Raw genomic sequence first — 15,002 nt, forward strand, 5'->3', positions numbered from 1 at the left:
GCACTCCTGGCAAACAAACATATTCAAAATAATATTTTTTTAAGATTACTTCCCATTTGTTCGCCTACAAAATGCATCTTGTAACTGTAGAGGATGATGACATCATTTGTCACACATACATAGCAGAGAACAGAGAGTGACAGTGAGGAGGTCATAAACTGATAAATATTTTCACCCTCATGGACCACATGGTCAGAATGCACTGCCAGATGTGCTCCAGTGTTTAAGTCGTGTCGTTACGACAGTTCTTGAATCACTTTCTAGCACAGATGGCCACAGACAGAGCGATGCCGCCAATGGCTACTGCAGTGGCACCCAGCAGCCACTTCCAGCTCAAACCCCATGCTGACTTGGCCTGACGTTTGTGCGTGCTGGACGGGTTCTCCAACATCTTCTCATCGTCCTCGCTGTCCTCACTGTGCTTCTTTATCATCGTGGAGACCTCATCGCAGATCTTGTTGTTGCGTGGCTCCAGCTCCAGGGCCTCCCGTGGTGTTTGAATGGCCTCTGAGTATTTATCCTGCAAGGCCAGCTCCTTGTCCATGTGGAAATGTGCTTTCACATTTTCATGCCGATCTGTCAGCACTGCGCTGCAGCTCTTTAGCGCTGCGCTGCATCTCTGTAGCGCTTCATCAATGTGGTCTACTTTCACCATAGAAGCAGCCATGTTGTCCAAACATTTTACTTTCACTTCCATCAGCTCGTTCTTCTTTTCAGAACATATATCATCTTTAGGAATGGACTCAGGCAGCGTCAGGTCTGGAGCATCAGTAACTTCCAGGAGCGTAATTTCAAACTCAGCTGCTGTCGGAACCTGGAGGAGCACCTTCTCTCCCACTCCCATGAGTTGCACTGCCACATCCAGTGCCCGGATCTCTTTCCAGTCTCCCACAGTGAACGAATAATCCGGTTCATCGTCGATCAGCATCCCATTCAACAGACGTGTTATTAGATGAATCTTCACAATCTGTCCACGATGCGGCCTACTGTCTCTTCCTCCTCCAGCCTGCAGCACCTTTATCAGTAGATGACCATTTCCAAAGATATCGAACCACTTATCATCAGGCAGTTGGGGGTCAGTTTCTAAAATCTTGGACAGATCCAAGTCAATATTCTCATTCCATGTCTCCATGACTGGTGCACTATCACTGCTTTGGTAAACAACCTGAAACACAAGAAAACATATTATAAGTACTACTGAAACAAACTAGATTACCATTATTAGCTGGCAGCTTCGGAGCAGGGTTGGGGTCAGTAAAAATTGTAATCATGTAATTGATAATTAAATACAAAAATGGTGAAGTTATAATTGTAATTGTAATTTTAAAAATCTGTTGCTGTCGTAATCTCATTAAATTCTAGTTGAGTTAAGATAATTTACTTTGTAATTATAATTGCCTTTAAAATTCTATAAGAAATGTCAATTATTACTTAATGCAAAACTGGTGAACCACGTTCTACACATATGTAGTTAAAATATTATAAAATGTTTATATCAAGCTTTCCCACATTTTACCATTTTAAAAGTGTATTTTACAGCTGACTTAAGACCCGTTATCATATGAGATGCTAACAGAAGGCTAACACAAGAGAAAGGTTAACTTTTATTAGGTTATCTATTTCAGGCTCAGTATTTCTGAATAATTGTAAAGTAAATGAGAATGCACTGTAAGTGTAATTGGATTTCTGAGGCTAAAAAATAATTGTGATTTAATTGTAATTAGAAAAAATGCTGGTCACTGTAATCATAATTGACCTGTTGTTGGATTGTCCTTTGTGCCAAAAGATGGTGACACCATGAGATTTACCGTTTAAGAGTAGCTTAGGGGCTGTGTCTCAGGATGTTAATTCCGGGATGTATTAGTCTTTCTTTGAATCAGGGGCTGTTCCAGTTGTTTCCTATTCTCTCCTATCTGCAGCTTTGGGCTTTCACACTCGGTCTGTTTTTTTTCTCCTTATGAACTGTCTGCTCTATGGGCTCTGGGTTTTTAGTCCTGCATTTAGTTCTTTTTTTTGGAGTTCTACTTTTTGCTGTTCCTTTGATGTTCTATGACGCGGAGTTCTTTCTTGGCATATCAAGGGTTGTTCTAAACTCCTCAGTTGCCACGGTTACATGATGTTTTTTTTAATTCAGAATGAGTTATTCTGCATTAATCATTCAGAATTAAAGTCTTCTGCTTCATGTTTACATTGTAATAGTAATTCCCGACCATGTAAACCTGAGGTTTACATGGAAAACCGGTTTATTTGGCTTTAGTTAATTCATACTTTTTTATTTTAGTTTTATCAGCTTAAGCAGTGTTTAAATGTGCTTTATATATAGACTTAACTTGTACACAATGGTGGTAATAGTTTAAAGTTAAAGTCTGGTTTGTAAAGGAGTGAAGCTGGATTAATTACATTTAAACTGGGGTTAAAGTAATTTATCAGATTTACTTAAATTTGTTTGATTTTTTTTAAGGTACTTGTACTTTTTGTGTTAGTGTATGTGTGTGTTTTGCTCTTTGTCCTTAACCTAATAATGCAAATAAAACAAGTTAATTATTGAGTAGTTGTAAATTGTGCTATAATACATACTAATGCTATACTATCATTCTCATTTCATCAGAAAATATCAAACAACGACAGGCTTCACAATGTCAAAGACATGAAGTAACCACAGAGCGAAGCTGTGACTGAGAACATCCTCTACATCAGAGGTCTCATTCTCGCGGCCCGCAGGACAATGTGAAAATGTAATGTTAGTGAGGCCCGCGTGTTTTATACTGTATTGTAATGACGTGACTTGAGCCGTTATCAAAGATTTATCAGCCTTTAATGGAAGTCCTTAAAACACGGGTGTCGAACTCCAGTCCTCGAGGGCCGGATTCCTCAGACTTTTAGATGTGTCCCTGCTCCAACACACCTGAATCAAATGAATGACTGGAGTTTGACACCCGTGCCTTAAAACATCATGTACCCCTCATTCTCCGCTGACGCCCGCCCTTCCCCAACCTCCCAGCCAATCAACATGCAGAACACATGTAAACAAAGACGAACATTGGCAGAGAAAGCTGCACGTAACAATGATTCAAATGCCATCGGAAACCACACCTGTTAAACATTGAATAAACTACACGTGGAACATAACTCACTAACATAGGACTTAGTCTGTTACAATATGATTGGCACTTTACAGCATTGTGCGTTGACAATGTCACCAAGGGAAGCACACCACCGATAGAGCCAGCTCACACCCGCCGTCTCGCTTCCGAGGCTGGGGGCTCATAAGGGATCTACTTGCCTCGGTTATCGTCAATGAAACATCGGTGTTGGCTGGAACGTACAGCTGATTCCATGGGGTTATTATAGAAAATAAAAGCAAGTATAATGCCCCACTGGCGATTGCATTGTTTCTGCTGTCTATCTCGGTACTTTCCACCATCTACAAATGTCATGATGTTCATGTCATCACTAAATACATGAACATGGAGCGCAAAAAGAAAGGCGATTGCTGTCGAGTGGTTCATTATAAGCCTTGTTGTAGACGGAAGAAAAAGCGGAAATTACGTTCTCCATGCGTCTGGTTGGCTAAACACGTGACTTTAACTTTATTGCTTGAAAATAAAAATAAAAACTTTACTGGGAGAGAGACAGCAATTAGCTGACATCATGTCTATTGAGGGTTGAGTTGAGTGAATCGTTACAGCCCTAAGTTTAAGACATAACCACAGAGCCTAAAATGCACAGACTGCATATTACAATCAAATGACTAAATTCACATTCAATAACATTAGTGTGCCTTGGGCACAAAAAGTTTGGGAACCACTGAGCTAATCAATAATTGCTGGCGTTTTGGACGACTTTAACTGGCATTATATTGTTGAAAGCATAGTCTAATGTGATATATAGTGCCAACAATGTGAGTTTAGAGTCAGTCTATAATCACTCTGGGGATCTAAATGCTAATGTGCACAGAGTAAAGGGTCAAGCACAGAATCAAAATAGCAAGTCAGGTTGTGTATAGTTGATTTTCTTCCAAATTATTTGAGGAAACGATACATTACCTCGAGAAAGCACAGGTCAGGGGAAGAAGTAGTGGTTTTTCCCATGTCACTTGGGTGTATGGGTGTTATGAACACTGGTAGTATCTGAATTGCACTTGTATGTTATATCAGCATAAATACATAGTAAATGAAACAAATGCCTTGTTTAATCTAATGTTCATTTGAACTGTTCTTATTTGATTATTTTTGTATGTAATAGTGTCTTTCTATTTATGAACATTGAGTTTGCTGCTACAATATTCACTCGTCATGACAGTAAAATAAACCATCCTAAGTCAATCTATGCAGTAATTCCTCTCTCAACCAGTAGAAAATGCTGTAAACACCTGATTATGCATGAAAAAAAAAATTATCGTCATATACCGTGAAACCGTTAGAATTTTGAAAAATACCTTGATATACATTTTTGGTCATACTGCTCAGCCCTAGTCACAGATTAGTTGTGATGCAATACTCAGATATGAAACTGACACTGTTGTTGTACTTTATTAACAATTCTTAACAACTGAGCATGCTATTGTTTTATATTTAGCTGTTTTTAACCTAGAGCTATATAGCTAAATTAGTACAGTACATGCAGGTGGTTTCATGTGCCATGCTTTTTTTTATATATATATTTTCAAATAAATATAAACAGAATTTGAAGAAAAAATAAAGTGTTTCCCAAAAATATATATTAGTGGACATATCTCTGCACCTAAACAGACAAACATTGAATTAAAGCCCGCCCTTTACTCTTGCATGTCCACATCTATTAGCATTTCAGAATTATATTTCAGTTCATTGACAAAATCTGACAACTTTCATATCTAAACATATGATCAGTGTCAGGCACTAGCCCTGAAGTTTGGTTTTGTGTTCTTTAGAAACTATACAGCTCATGATGAATGTACTTTATCTATCTGAATACAGATAGCAGCAACACAAACCAGATAAACCTTAAAAAACATTGGTGACTTATTGGAAACATTGATCATTCTCAGAAACCCTAATTGCTGAGGATAATAAAGAATTGATTAGTGCGATCAAGTGAAGAAATAAAAACTGTGGACCAGTGGTCTGTAATAATGTGCTGAACCAAGTAAATTAGTTAAAAATGATTATAAATGCAATATTTACTAATAAATAAGTGGTACTGTCATGAGTCTGCTTATTTAGTCACTCCCTGTTCCTTGATTTTGCCTGTTCCTTGATTTTGCCTGTTCCTGTCCATGTTTTCCTGCCTGCCCAGTTTTCCTGCTCTCCACAGCTGTTCCTCATTCCCTCGTCAAGTCGGAGGAGGTTATATATCCTCCCTCAGTTCAGTCAGTCTCTTGCTAGATTGTCAACCTGTGAAGAGAGACTTTCAAGCTCATTAAATTATTGAGAGTTCCTGATTCTGATTGCAAAGTGGGGAATCTGTGTTCCTTTAATAAACAAATTCGATTGGGGAATATTTCAGTTAGGTCTACTAGGGATGCGACAAGGGACCCGCACTGTTTCTGATTATTCTATTGATTTCCGGACCCGAGCCCTTCAGAGCCAGTGGAATGCCGCTGCCCAAACGGATGCTCATCTCCTGGGTCTGAATGACTACATCAAAGATGAGCTGGTTTCACATGACCTTCCCTCATCTCTTGATAAATTGATAGAGCTTGCCACCAGATTGGATCGTCGTATCCAAGCCCGACGGCAGGAAAAGAGGCACAGAATTCCTGAGCGACTTCCTGTTCCACGACCACGTCCTCCAGTAGATGTAAACCACTTTCCGGCTCCTCACGATGGTGGTCCCGAGCCTATGCAGGTGGGCAGAACCAGCCTTTCGCCAGAGGAGCGAGAACATCGTCGCCAGAGAAATCTCTGCCTTTATTGTGGAAAGCCCGGCCATTACGTTTTCAGATGTCCGGTAAAAGGGGCACGCTCATCAGTAGAAAGGGGAGTACTGATGAGTACTTTCCTCCGCACCATCCCCTATCAAACGACCCCACTTCCAGGCTCGCCTGTTGCTCAAACGTGGTACACCCATGCTACTTTGATAGATTCAGGCTCTGATATTTGCCTTTTGGATGAAAACCTGGCCCAACAATTAGTGATCGAAAGCGTTCTTCTTCCAGCATCTGTTCCTGCTAATGCTCTGGACGGCAGACTCCTGGGTACTATCACACATCGCACAGTTCCTGTTCATCTGGTACTGGCTGGCAGGCACCATGAGACTGTCCAGTTTCACATCCTGAAGACTCCACAACATCCTGTTATTCTGGGGTTCCCTTGGCTTCTCCGACATAACCCGCATATCGACTGGTCTACGGGTTCCTTTATTAGTTGGAGTCCGTATTGCCATCAGATCTGCCTGAAACAAGCTATACCAGCTCTACTACGCAGTGACACCTCTGGTCCTCCATCTGATCTACAAGGGGTGCCAGAGGAGTATCATGATCTCCAAGAGGTGTTCAGTAAGATTAGGGCTACCTCACTTCCTCCACATCGTTCGTACGATTGTAGCATTGACCTGCTACCTGGAACATCACCTCCTCGTGGTCGTATTTACTCTCTGTCAGGACTTGAAAGAGAAGTAATGGAAAAGTATGTCAACGAGTCTCTGGCTACAGGCTTAATCAGGCCCTCCTCATCTCCCGCTGGAGCAGGTTTTGTTTTTGTTGAGAAGAAAGATAAGATGCTAAGGCCGTGCATCGACTACAGAGGGCTTAACAACATCACTGTCAAGAACCGCTATCCTCTTCCGCTCATCTCATCAGCATTTGAACTCCTGCAGGATGCGGTCATTTTCACTAAACTTGACCGACGCAATGCTTACCATTTGGTCCGAATTCGGGAAGGGGATGAGTGGAAGACTGCTTTTAACACTCCTACTGGACACTACGAGTATCTGGTTATGCCATTCAGTCTCACCAACGCTCCCACAGTTTTCCAGGCCGTAGTTAATAATGTTCTCTGTGACATGTTAAACCAGTATGTTTTTGTTTACCTCGACGACATCCTGATTTTCTCAAGGTCCAAGGAAGAACACGTTCATCACGTCCAATCCGTCCTGCAACGCCTGCTTGCAAACTCACTCTTTGTCAAGGCAGAAAAGTGTGACTTCCATACCCCATCTGTTGATTTTCTTGGTTATGTCATTGGTCAGGGAAGCATTTCCATGGACCCCTCCAAGGTAGAAGCAGTTGCGTCCTGGCCTGTTCCTGAGTCCCGTAAGATGTTACAGCGCTTCCTTGGGTTTGCAAACTTTTACCGAAAGTTCATCCGGGGTTACAGTTCGGTTGCTGCTCCACTCACAGCACTTACCTCCTCCAAAGTACCCTACAGGTGGTCTTCAGAGGAGGAGGCCTTTAAGTCACTAAAGAAGCGTTTCACCTCTGCCCCTATTCTTAGGGTTCCGGATCCTGAAGGGCAGTTTGTGGTGGAAGTCGACGCTTCTGATGTAGGTGTGGGGGCGGTTTTGTCTCAACGAGCACCTGATGATCAGAAGCTGCACCCCTGCGCCTTCTACTCTCGACAGTTAACATCGGCAGAGAGGAACTACGACATTGGTAATCGGGAACTGCTGGCAGTTAAATTGGCCTTGGAGGAGTGGAGACACTGGCTCGAAGGCAACAAGGTGCCATTTCTGATATGGACAGATCACAAGAATCTGGACTATCTTCAGTCTGCAAAACGCCTCAACTCTCGGCAGGCCCGGTGGGCTCTGTTTCTCACTAGGTTCAATTTAACTCTATCCTATCGACCTGGTTCTCGCAATACTAAGCCGGATTCGCTGTCCCGCCAGTTCTCCAGCTCGGAAGTCTCCACTGCAGAACCCGAGACAATCCTGTCCAACTCCCACATGGTTGCCATCCTCACATGGGACGTGGAGGAACGGGTCAAAGCTGCTCTGGAGGACAGTCCTGGACCCAGCACCTGCCCTGACAACCTTCTCTTTGTTCCTCAACATCTCCGGTCGGATGTTCTGCAATGGGCCCACAGTTCTGAACTCACATGTCACCCTGGTATCCAGCGGACGAAGGAGTTCCTGCAGCAAAGGTTTTGGTGGGCTTCCCTGGATGAAGACACCAGAGATTTTGTCAATTCCTGTCCTGTATGTAATCAGTCAAAACCTACACACCAAGCACCTGCTGGACATCTCCATTCCCTACCTGTTCCTCATCGACCTTGGTCCCATATATCCCTTGACTTTGCTACCGGCTTACCTGCTTCTGACGGACACACCAACATCCTGACAGTCGTTGATCGTTTTAGTAAGATGGCTCATTTCATTCCTCTTCCTAAACTTCCATCTGCGAAGGAGACCACCCAACTTATGTTGCTAAATGTTTTTCGTCTGCACGGACTACCTACTGATGTTGTCTCGGATCGGGGCCCACAATTCACCTCCATTTTCTGGTGGGAGTTCTGTTCACTTCTAGGAGCCACTGTCAGCTTGTCATCAGGATACCATCCTCAATCAAATGGCCAAACCGAAAGAATTAACCAACAGAAGGAAACCATTTTGGGTTGTATGACTTCCAGAAGTCCGTCCTCTTGGTCCCAACAGTTACTGTGGGTCGAGTACTCGCATAACACTCTGCAAAGTACGGCCACAGGCCTTTCACCATTTCAATGTGCGTATGGGTATCAGCCACCCTTATTTCGATCCCAAGAGAAAGAAGCATCTTGTCCATCTGTTCAGGCCTTCATCAAACGCTGCTACAGGACCTGGAAACAGGCACGAAAAGCCCTGCTCCGGTCAGCACATCGTTACTCTGCTTCTGCTAATCGCCGCCGCTCTGAGGCTCCTGTATACCAAGTAGGCCAGATGGTTTGGCTTTCCACAAAGAATCTCCCTCTTAGAGTTGAGTCCAAGAAACTCGCTCCAAGGTTCATTGGTCCTTTTGAAATCGAGAAGGTGGTCAACCCTGTGGCTGTGCGCCTCAAGTTACCCAGGGCCATGCGTATTAATGCCACTTTCCATGTCTCGAAGGTTTAACCTGTCCATGAAAGTCCTCTTGCTCCCGCCCTACCTCCTCCACCACCAACGCGTCTGATTGATGGGGAACCTGCATACACGGTTCGACGCCTTCTCCGTTCCAGGCCCCTGGCAGAGGACTCCAATACCTAGTCGACTGGGAGGGGTATGGTCCTGAGGAGCGATGTTGGGTACCTGCCAGGTTTATCTTGGACCCGCGTCTCATTCGAGCCTTCCATGAGCATCATCCGGATCAACCTTCGGCGGCCGTCACTGCTTCTGGCCGATCTGGTTCTGGGGTGCCTTCTGTCCTTCCTCCTGCGGCCTTGGATGACCAGCTGGACGACAGTGGTTCTGTGGAGGAATCGAGTGGTGGTTCTTCTGTCTGTTCGGAGGGTGGTTCGGGGCATTCTGAGGAGTTCTGACCCTCCATCGTGTTCCCCTCCTCCCTCCCGGTGTGGTGGTTGCTGTTGGGACGGCAGGAGCCGTCCCTTGAGAGGGGGGTTCTGTCATGAGTCTGCTTATTTAGTCACTCCCTGTTCCTTGATTTTGCCTGTTCCTGTCCACGTTTTCCTGCCTGCCCAGTTTTCCTGCTCTCCACAGCTGCTCCTCATTCCCTCGTCAAGTCGGAGGAGGTTATATATACTCCCTCAGTTCAGTCAGTCTCTTGCTATATTGTCAACCTGTGAAGAGAGACTTTCAAGCTCATTGAAATTATTGAGAGTTCCTGATTCTGATTGCAAAGTGGGGAATCTGTGTTCCTTTAATAAACAAATCCGATTGGGGATTATTTCAGTTATCCTCCTTGTTTTGTTTGGGGCCCGTTTATTCAATCTGTTAGATATTTCAGTTTCTTCCTACTCCTTCCTGCGTTGCATTTGAGTTCTTCTGTATACCTGTGATAGGTACAATATGCCTTTTATCTATTAGTTCCTCTCAAATAATTTACTTACATTTAAGGAAATATCATGTTTGTATTTACTAAGGTGAACATGTCCATTTATCATCAATCGGTGCCTTACACCAGTGGTTCTCAAACTTTGTTGGCACAAGTATTCCTTTATCTTATTTCTAAATCCAAGCACTCCCTTTTATTCAACTACAATATTTTGCTTGGATAATTATTAACTATTGAAAAACTACTATAGATCACAATGATGAAATTAAAAAGTGATAACACAAGTGGAAAGAAACAGTATTTAATGCAGTGGTTTCTAACCTTTTTTGGATTGTGACCCCATTTTGATTTCAAGAATTTCTGGCGACCCCAAAGACATTTTTTTTCTAGAATTACTTTTTGATCATGTTCGAGCTCAGATATTTATATTATACAAATACATATTTTTTTCTTGTTTCTTTTTTTTGTTTTTTTTTTTACTGTTTTACTATATTTATGTTTCAAAAAGTGAAAGTAATACAGTTCTTTAAAATGATGTGTTTTTAAAAAAAGAAAAGCATAAAATGATTTCAAAAATCTATTTTAAATTTCAGAAATTTCAGGCGACCCCATTTTAACTCCAGGCGACCCCACATGGGGTCCCGACTCCAAGGATGAAAAACACTGATTTAGTGGCTCCTGAATAGATTTATTTCTATAGATTCTATCATTTCCGGTCATCTCATGTCTGGTGTAGGACCAAGACTGACACTTTATCTGTTCATTTTCCACTCCTTGTCTCTCAAGTACACCGTTTAGTGCCTTCGCAAACCCTTAGGGGTACACATACCCCCATTTGAGAAACACTGCCTTACAGCATCCTACCTCACATTTTGTAATCTGCACAGCCCTGAATGGAAAGGCGCGTGAGCAGGTAATTAATTATTGAATAATGTATCCAAAACCTAACATCATATACATGTTACCAAGTGTGTGCGTATGTGCGTGTGTGTGTGTGTGTGTGTGTGTGTGTGTGTGTGTGTGTGTGTGTGTGTGTGTGTGTGTGTGTGTGTGTGCGCGTGTGGAGTTCGACCTGAAACTTAGGCAACGGGTTCCAAATACCCCAAGTGTGTGTATCTGTTATTTTGGAGCAATTTGGTCATTTCAAAATGTTTATTTTAATTTTATTTCACTTCTGGACGGCCCCGAAATGAAACCTGTTCAGCTTTTGACCTCAGGGTGTGAGGGGGCGCTAGTGCACCATCTATGTCTATTTCACTACACAACTCCTCACCCGCGCAAGAGTCACGTGTGCGGCCAGAGCCAATCGCTGCTCACACAGCCAAGCAGACACGGACTGTAAACACACGAGTGAGAGAGATGATAGTTTAGACAGAAACACGGAGCTCTCTGAATAGATCATTTGAAACCGTCAGCCACTGGTGAGTCTTTTGCAAACAACTTTCCCAACCCGTTCAATACTCCATCTGGAAAACTGCGGAATCTCTGTGGTGCCGTGCATGAAAGCTAAGCTCTGACCACTTTGTTCAAAGATAAAAAATGATATTTGTTTTTTTAAAAAAAAAGACAGCCGAATTGTACATAATACTTTAATTTACTTGCTCACTCATGTAGTTTGGAGCTTTTCGTTTTGTTTTGCGCAGTTTTGTTACTTTTCTGATTGGCGCTACAATGTCTATGGAGTTTGGTTTTCAGCGTCTCAAACATTTACCGGGAACACACACAAAGTATTTATTTATTTATAATAAAAATATATTAAATGAGTAAAATAAAAGACAAAACTAAACATTTATACAAAAAGTACACAAATTGACTCCAGAATCACTTTATAATGGCAACCAAAAACACTTACACAAAAAATGTACAAAAAGACAACTGAAAGATAAAACACAACAGGAAGATACAAAAATACACATAATGACTGCAAAAAACATACATTACAGGAAAATGCACCAAACAAAAAATTATAAAAGTGAGTAAAGCACATGGAGATAAAATATGAAGACTTTAAAGAAAGCGAAGATTGCATTTAACACAAACAGCAAACTGTCTCTCACTGCTGATATATGGACACGTGTAGCTAATGAAGTCTACCTTAGGGTGACCTGTCACTACATTCACAATGGGAGGCTGAAAATTAAAATGTGATTTTTTTTTTAATTCAATTAATCGATTAATTTATTGACCAATTAATCGATTATGAAAATAATAATTTGTTGCAGCTCTAGTTGAGAGGGAGCTGGAAGACAAATCAACTGAACTCAGGCACATGCCTTGATGTCCAGTCAGACATTTTCTCTTTCCCTTACATTCTCACCTACCTCTTTTACCTCACCACAGAATTTCTGTTTTCACAACATTTCAAATGAAAATTGTGTGTTCACATTGTTATGTCTAAGGTGGGCCCATAATAGAAATATAAGGTTTCATTAGCCAGAACAGAAATTGATCTGTTCATATGGGTTGGTCAGTGACAATTAATATGAGCAAATAGTATGGTATAATGGCTTCTTTGCTGGAAACATATTTGTATTGATTGATAATTTATTTTTTTCCTTCAAAAGCCAGTTTTAGTCAAGTTATTTACATTTTCTTAGAAGTCCTAATTTTAGATCAAAGCTCCACATATGGCATTACACAGTGAAGGATCTGTAAAAGCACTTTGGCATTTGGTTTGTTCACAGGTTCCAGTCAGCTTTGATTTCTGGTTTATTGTTCACTGATATTAAATGTTGTTAGAAATGTGTTACAATAAATATCATTTTGGACAATGTTAATATTTTTGTTTTCTTTCCACATTAATAAACACATTTGGATAATGTTCTTAAACAACTGATTATTTTCATTTTTCTTTATTGTACATTATATTAACTGTCATCAATGCCTTTAATGGTAAAACAATATATTTTCCCTTTGGTCTGTATTTCCATCATAATTTTGGTCTTAAATTTTCTTTAAGGTGGTATTAAAAAGTCTTAAATATATATTCTTGTATTCTTCCTACCTGTAGTCACCCTGAATTTATCATCATCATGCATGTAACCTATATGAATAGATGCTTGTAAAATAAAAATGTACACATTTAAACATTGTTTTTTTGCATTTAAACTTTTATTAAACCTCAATTTCAGATGCACTCCTGGCAAACAAACATATTCAAAATAATATTTTTTTAAGATTACTTCCCATTTGTTCACCTACAAAATGCATCTTGTAACTGTAGAGGATGATGACATCATTTGTCATACATACATAGCAGAGAACAGAGAATGACAGTGAGGAGGTCATAAACTGATAAATATTTTCACCCTCATGGACCACATGGTCAGAATGCACTGCCAGATGTGCTCCAGTGTTTAATTCGTGTCGTTACGGCAGTTCTTGAATCACTTTCTAGCACAGATGGCCACAGACAGAGCGATGCCGCCAATGGCTACTGCAGTGGCACCCAGCAGCCACTTCCAGCTCAAACCCCATGCTGACTTGGCCTGACGTTTGTGCGTGCTGGACGGGTTCTCCAACATCTTCTCATCGTCCTTGCTGTCCTCACTGTGCTTCTTTATCATCGTGGAGACCTCATCGCAGATCTTGTTGTTGCGTGGCTCCAGCTCCAGGGCCTCCCGTGGTGTTTGAATGGCCTCTGAGTATTTATCCTGCAAGGCCAGCTCCTTGTCCATGTGGAAATGTGCTTTCACATTTTCATGCCGATCTGTCAGCACTGCACTGCAGCTCTTTAGCGCTGCGCTGCATCTCTGTAGCGCTTCATCAATGTGGTCTACTTTCACCATAGAAGCAGCCATGTTGTCCAAACATTTTACTTTCACTTCCATCAGCTCGTTCTTCTTTTCAGAACATATATCATCTTTAGGAATGGACTCAGGTAGCGTCAGGTCTGGAGCATCAGTAACTTCCAGGAGCGTAATTTCAAACTCAGCTGCTGTCGGAACCTGGAGGAGAACCTTCTCTCCCACTCCCATGAGTTGCACTGCCACATCCAGTGCCCGGATCTCTTTCCAGTCTCCCACAGTGAACGAATAATCCGGTTCATCGTCGATCAGCATCCCATTCAACAGACGTGTTATTAGATGAATCTTCACAATCTGTCCACGATGCGGCCTACTGTCTCTTCCTCCTCCAGCCTGCAGCACCTTTATCAGTAGATGACCATTTCCAAAGATATCGAACCACTTATCATAAGGCAGTTGGGGGTCAGTTTCTAAAATCTTGGACAGATCCAAGTCAATATTCTCATTCCATGTCTCCATGACTGGTGCACTATCACTGCTTTGGTAAACAACCTGAAACACAAGAAAACATATTATAAGTACTACTGAAACAAACTAGATTACCATTATTAGCTGGCAGCTTCGGAGCAGGGTTGGGGTCAGTAAAAATTGTAATCATGTAATTGATAATTATTTACAAAAATGGTGAAGTTATAATTGTAATTGTAATTTTAAAAATCTGTTGCTGTCGTAATCTCATTAAATTCTAGTTGAGTTAAGATAATTTACTTTGTAATTATAATTGCCTTTAAAATTCTATAAGAAATGTCAATTATTACTTAATGCAAAACTGGTGAACCACGTTCTACACATATGTAGTTAAAATATTATAAAATGTTTATATCAAGCTTTCCCACATTTTGCCATTTTAAAAGTGTATTTTACAACTGACTTAAGACCCGTTATCAAATGAGATGCTAACAGAAGGCTAACACAAGAGAAAGGTTAACTTTTATTAGGTTATCTATTTCAGGCTCAGTATTTCTGAATAATTGTAAAGTAAATGAGAATGCACTGTAAGTGTATTTGGATTTCTGAGGCTAAAAAATAATTGTGATTTAATTGTAATTGGAAAAAATGCTGGTCACTGTAATCATAATTGACCTGTTGTTGGATTGTCCTTTGTGCCAAATGATGGTAGCACCATGAGATTTACCGTTTAAGAGAAGCTTAGGGGCTGTGTCTCAGGATGTTAATTCCGGGATGTATTAGTCTTTCTTTGAATCAGGGGCTGTTCCAGTTGTTTCCTATTCTCTCCTATCTGCAGCTTTGGGCTTTCACACTCGGTCTGTTTTTTTTCTCCTTATGAACTGTCTGCTCTATGGGCTCTGGGT

At 41.3% G+C, this 15,002-nt stretch overlaps 2 pseudogenes; both read right to left on the minus strand.

The window, feature by feature from the left end:
- Nucleotides 1–253: 253 nt before the first annotated feature.
- On the minus strand, nucleotides 254–1,986 carry LOC114468216 (peptidyl-prolyl cis-trans isomerase FKBP8 pseudogene; annotated as a pseudogene).
- Nucleotides 1,987–13,269: 11,283 nt separating this feature from the next.
- LOC114468217 (peptidyl-prolyl cis-trans isomerase FKBP8 pseudogene) lies at nucleotides 13,270–15,002 on the minus strand (annotated as a pseudogene).

Source organism: Gouania willdenowi, chromosome 8 (assembly GCF_900634775.1).
Source record: "Gouania willdenowi chromosome 8, fGouWil2.1, whole genome shotgun sequence".
Lineage (NCBI taxonomy): Eukaryota > Metazoa > Chordata > Actinopteri > Blenniiformes > Gobiesocidae > Gouania > Gouania willdenowi.